Here is a 5,799-nt window from a genome sequence, read left to right on the forward strand (position 1 = left end):
TATATATATATGTGTGTGTGTATATCACGAAAATAAACACGTGATTAAGAATGTGACAATGTCAGACCACGGAGGAAAAATGAAACAGGAAATTTCCTTAAGTACTTTCGTATATTAAATACATCTTCAGAAGGTCCAAAAGGACCTTCTGAAGATGTATTTAATATACGAAAGTACTTAAGGAAATTTCCAGTTTCATTTTTCCTCCGTGGTCTGATATATATATATATATATATATATATATATATATATATATATATATATATATATATATATATATCTGCACTCTTCTGGGTGCCCCCATTGGCCCACGAGCAATCGAGGAGGTCCTGGCTGCAAAAAATCACTGACCTAAAGAGAATGCTGGACAGGATTGACAAGATTGATGCCCATGATGCTCTCTCTCCTCACAAAATGCCTGTCTCTCCCTAAGTTGACCTACTTTCTGAGATGTTCTCCATCCTACAGCAGCCCTAAGTTAAATGTGTATGACACCCTTCTGAGGTTCATGCTGGTGAAAGTCCTGAACCTGCCATTGGACGACTCTCAGTGGGAGCAAGCAAACCCTTCCTGTAAGACTCGGCGGCCTTGGTGTCCGCACAGCCTCCCAATTGCTCTACCAGCCTTCCTTTCCTCCTCCCATGCATCGCACGACCTCGTCAGAGATATTTTACCTGCAACCCTGAGAGATTCAGCAGGAATACACGATCCTGCTTTCACTGAATGTTCAAATCAGTGGGATGTTCTTGCCAGCCCCAGCAACCATTATAGTGCAACAAAACAACACCAAACAGTCCGGCTGGGACCACCCTCTAGTGGAAAAAGTAGCTGATGCCATGCTCAGCGCCGCAACATCAGACAAGGAGAAAGCCCGCCTCAGAGCAGTGCATGCCCCCCATGCAGGAGACTTCCTCCTGGCAGTACCCATGTCAGCAATGGGCACGTGCCTAGATCCAGAATCCCTTCGTGTAGCAGTGGCCCTCCGCCTTGGTGCCCCAATTCACACTGAATACAAGTGTATTTGCAACAGGGTGGAAGCAAACCAATACGGACTGCATGGGTTGCATTGCGGAAGCACAAAGGGCTGGCATACAAGACACAATGAGGTCAATGACATCATCAAGAGAAGCCTCGTCTCAGCTAGGTGCCCAGCGGAGAGAGAACCTCGCATCCTAGGGGTCCAAAACCCGGATTTCCCCGCACTTCGCCCTGATGGCATCACCATATACTCATGGAAGGAGGGTAGACAGTTGGTGTGGGACTACACATGTGTATCCACCCTGGTTGACACCTATGTACACTTCGGAGCTGATCAAGCAGGTGGGGCGGCCAACCACAGGGAAACAGCTAAATCACTCAAGTACAGGGGACTGGAAGGTCAATACCTCTTTGTTCCCATAGCGTCTGAGACGCATTACCCCTGGGGCAAGAGTGCCTTGGGATTTCTCAAGGAATTGGTTTCCAAGCTCATTGACGTCACCAGAGACCCAAGGGCTTCCAGTTTTTTGTTTCAGCGTCTAAGTGTGGCGATCCAGAGGGGAAATGCTTGCTGCGTCCTCGGTTCCTGTCCAGAAGCGGAGGAGCTTCAAGAGATCCATAACCTTTAGGCATTTGTCTTGTATGTTTTGTAACCTTTAAATACACAATAAAGGAAAAAAAAAAAAAAAAAAAATAGGAAGGGGGTGGTAGGAAAAAAGCACACAGAAACTGTATTGGAGGGGACCTACATTCCCTCCAGTGCATTATGTGTGGTTTCCTCCGAGGCTATGGGTCCCCCTTCTTCCAGCCAGAGGTGGTACTCCCTTCTCTTTTGAAAAAAAAAAAAAATATATATATATATATATATATATATATATATATATATATATATATTATATATATATATATATATATATATATATATATATATATATATATATGTCATAATATACTCGTATGCGTACTATATACTATATATAGTATGCGTACCTAGTAGCCAGAACGCACTTCTAGGCCTACTATGCAAGGCCCGATTTGCCTAATAGCCAAGTTTTCCTGAATTAATATAGTTTCTCTAATTTTTTTCTGATGAATGATAAAGCTACCCATTTCATTATGTATGAGGTTAATTTTTTTTATTGGAGTTAAAATTAACGTAGATATATGACCGAACCTAACCAACCCTACCTAACCTAACCTAACCTATCTTTATTGGTTAGGTTAGGTTAGGGAGCCGAAAAAGTTAGGTTAGGTTAGGTTAGGTAGGTTAGGTAGTCGAAAAACAAATAATTCATGAAAACTTGGCTTATTAGGCAAATCGGGCCTTGCATAGTAGGCTGAGAAGTACGTTCTGGCTACTAGGTACGACATATATATATATATATATATATATATATATGTCGTACCTAATAGCCAGAACGCACTTCTCAGCCTACTATTCAAGGCCCGATTTGCCTAATAAGCCAAGTTTTCATGAATTAATGTTTTTTCGTCTACCTAACCTACCTAACCTAACCTAACCTAGCTTTTTTTGGCTACCTAACCTAACCTTACCTATAAATATAGGTTAGGTTAGGTTAGGTAGGGTTGGTTAGGTTCGGTCATATATCTACGTTAATTTTAACTCCAATAAAAAAAAATTGACCTCATACTTAGAGAAAAGGGTTGCTTTATCATTTCATAAGAAAAAAATTATAGTAAATATATTAATTCAGGAAAACTTGGCTTATTAGGCAAATCGGGCCTTGAATAGTAGGCTGAGAAGTGAGTTCTGGCTACTAGGTACGACATATATATATATATATATATATATATATATATACAGTATATATATATATATATATATATATACAGTATATATATATATATATATATATATATATATATATATAGTATATATAATATATATATATATATATATAATATTGTCGTACCTAGTAGCCAGAACTCACTTCTCAGCCTACTATTCAAGGCCCGATTTGCCTAATAAGCCAAGTTTTCCTGAATTAATATATTTACTATAATTTTTTTCTTATGAAATGATAAAGCAACCCTTTTCTCTATGTATGAGGTCAATTTTTTTTTATTGGAGTTAAAATTAACGTAGATATATGACCGAACCTAACCAACCCTACCTAACCTAACCTAACCTATATTTATAGGTAAGGTTAGGTTAGGTAGCCAAAAAAAGCTAGGTTAGGTTAGGTTAGGTAGGTTAGGTAGACGAAAAAACATTAATTCATGAAAACTTGGCTTATTAGGCAAATCGGGCCTTGAATAGTAGGCTGAGAAGTGCGTTCTGGCTATTAGGTACGACATATATATATATATATATATATATATATATATATATATATATATATATATGTATATATATATATATATATATATATATATATATATATATATATATATATATATATATATATATATATATATATATATATATATATATATATATATATATATATGTCGTACCTAGTAGCCAGAATGCACTTCTCGGCCTACTATGCAAGGCCCGATTTGCCTAATAAGCTAAGTTTTCCTGAATTAATATATTTTTTCTTATTTTTTTTTTTATGAAATGATAAAGCTACCCATTTCATCATGTATGAGGTCAGTTTTTTTTATTGGAATAAAAATTAACGTAGATATATGACCGAACCTAACCAACCCTACCTAACCTAACCTAACCTATCTTTATAGGTTAGGTTAGGTTAGGTAGCCGAAAAAGTTAGGTTAGGTCAGGTTAGGTGAGTTAGGTAGTCGAAAAGCAATTAATTCATGAAAACTTGGCTTATTAGGCAAATCGGGCCTTGCATAGTAGGCTGAGAAGTGCGTTCTGGCTACTAGGTACGACATATATATAATATTATTAAATATGGCCGAAAAATTAAGGTTAATAGTTCTAACACGAATTTTCTCGATCTTTCTTACGTTTCTTTTCACTGTTGATGGTAATTCAAAGATCAATTCTCCAAAATTCATTTTTATTTCTAGTCTGACGCGACACTTGAGCGCGTTTCGTAAAACTTATTACATTTTCAAAGACTTTAGTTTACAAACACACAACTGAAACTGAATAGAGCTTACACATCTTCGATTTTATATCTACATTTGGGTGAGGTGGATGAGGTGAAAACAAACTTTCAACAATGGGTATTGAATGGGTTTTAAATTCAAACACAAGACAGAACACGAAACAATGGGTATTGAATGGAAGTAATTGTAGAAAGCCTATTGGTACATATTTCTTGATGCTTCTATGTTGGAGCGGAGTCTTGAAGTGGGTAGAATATAGTTGTGCATTAATTGGCTGTTGATTGCTGGTGTTGACTTCTTGATGTGTAGTGCCTAGCAGACGTCAAGCCGCCTGCTATCGTTGTATCTATCGATGATTTCTGTGTTGTTTGCTAAGATTTCTCTAGTGATGGTTTGGTTGTGGGAAGAGATTATATGTTCCTTAATGGAGCCCTGTTGCTTATGCATCGTTAAACGCCTGGAAAGAGATGTTGTTGTCTTGTCTATATACTGGGTTTTTTGAGGCTTACAGTCCCCAAGAGGGCATTTGAAGGCATAGACGACGCTGGTCTCTTTTAAAGCGTTCTGCTTTGTGTCTGGAGAGTTTCTCATGAGTAGGCTGGCCGTTTTTCTGGTTTTATAGTAAATCGTCGGTTGTATCTTCTGATTTTTGTCTGTAGGGATAACGTTTCTATTAACAATATCTTTCAGGACCCTTTCCTCCGTTTTATGAGCTGTGGAAAAGAAGTTCCTGTAAAATAGTCTAATAAGGTTACCTGATTGATACCTGGTTGATGGGGTTCTGGGAGTTCTTCTACTCCCCAAGCCCGGCCCGAGGCCAGGCTCGACTTGTGAGAGTTTGGTCAACCAGGCTGTTGCTTGGAGCGGCCCGCAGGCCCACATACCCACCACAGCCCGGTTGGTCCGGCACTCCTTGGAGGAATAAATCTAGTTTCCTCTTGAAAATGTCCACGGTTGTTCCGGCAATATTTCTTATGCTTGCTGGGAGGACGTTGAACAACTGCGGACCTCTGATGTTTATACAGTGTTCTCTGATTGTGCCTATGGCACCTCTGCTCTTCACTGGTTCTATTCAGGGGGTATAGGTGTTGTGTTAGTTGTTTCTTCAGAGGTTGCATGGCGTTTCACTTTCCTTCTTATGATGTCTTCGATGAAACCATTGGAGAAGCCGTTGTTGACTAGGACCTGCCTTACCCTACAGAGTTCTTCGTCGACTTGCTTCCATTCTGAGCTGTGGCTGAGAGCACGGTCGACATAAGCGTTAACAACACTCCTCTTGTACCTGTCTGGGCAGTCACTGTTGGCATTCAGGCACATTCCTATGTTTGTTTCCTAGGAAACAAATGAGCTGTGGAAAAGAAGTTCCTGTAAAGTAGTCTAATAGGGGGTACAGATGTTGTGTTAGTTGACTCTTCAGAGGTTGACATTGAGGCACATTTTTATGTTTGTTTCTTAATATTTCTTATGTTCTTCTTCAGTGTCGAGGGTAATTGATAAATTAACTCTCCAAAATTCATTTTTTTCTGGTCTGATGCCTGAACGCGTTTCGTAATGCTTATTACATTTTCAAAGACTTAGTTTACACATAAAATACATCATACTTATACTTGTTTTGTATGAGGTGATATGGTACAAAAGTATTGGGTGAGGTGAAAGAACTATGCCAGAACACGAATCAATGGGTATAAATTGGGTATGAAAATATAAGAATGGAAGTAACTGCAGAGGGCCTATTGGTACATACTTCCTCTTGCTGCTTCAACGTTGGTTCGGGATCTT

The sequence above is a fragment of the Procambarus clarkii genome, chromosome 39 (genome assembly GCF_040958095.1).
Source record: "Procambarus clarkii isolate CNS0578487 chromosome 39, FALCON_Pclarkii_2.0, whole genome shotgun sequence".
In the NCBI taxonomy this organism is placed as follows: domain Eukaryota; kingdom Metazoa; phylum Arthropoda; class Malacostraca; order Decapoda; family Cambaridae; genus Procambarus; species Procambarus clarkii.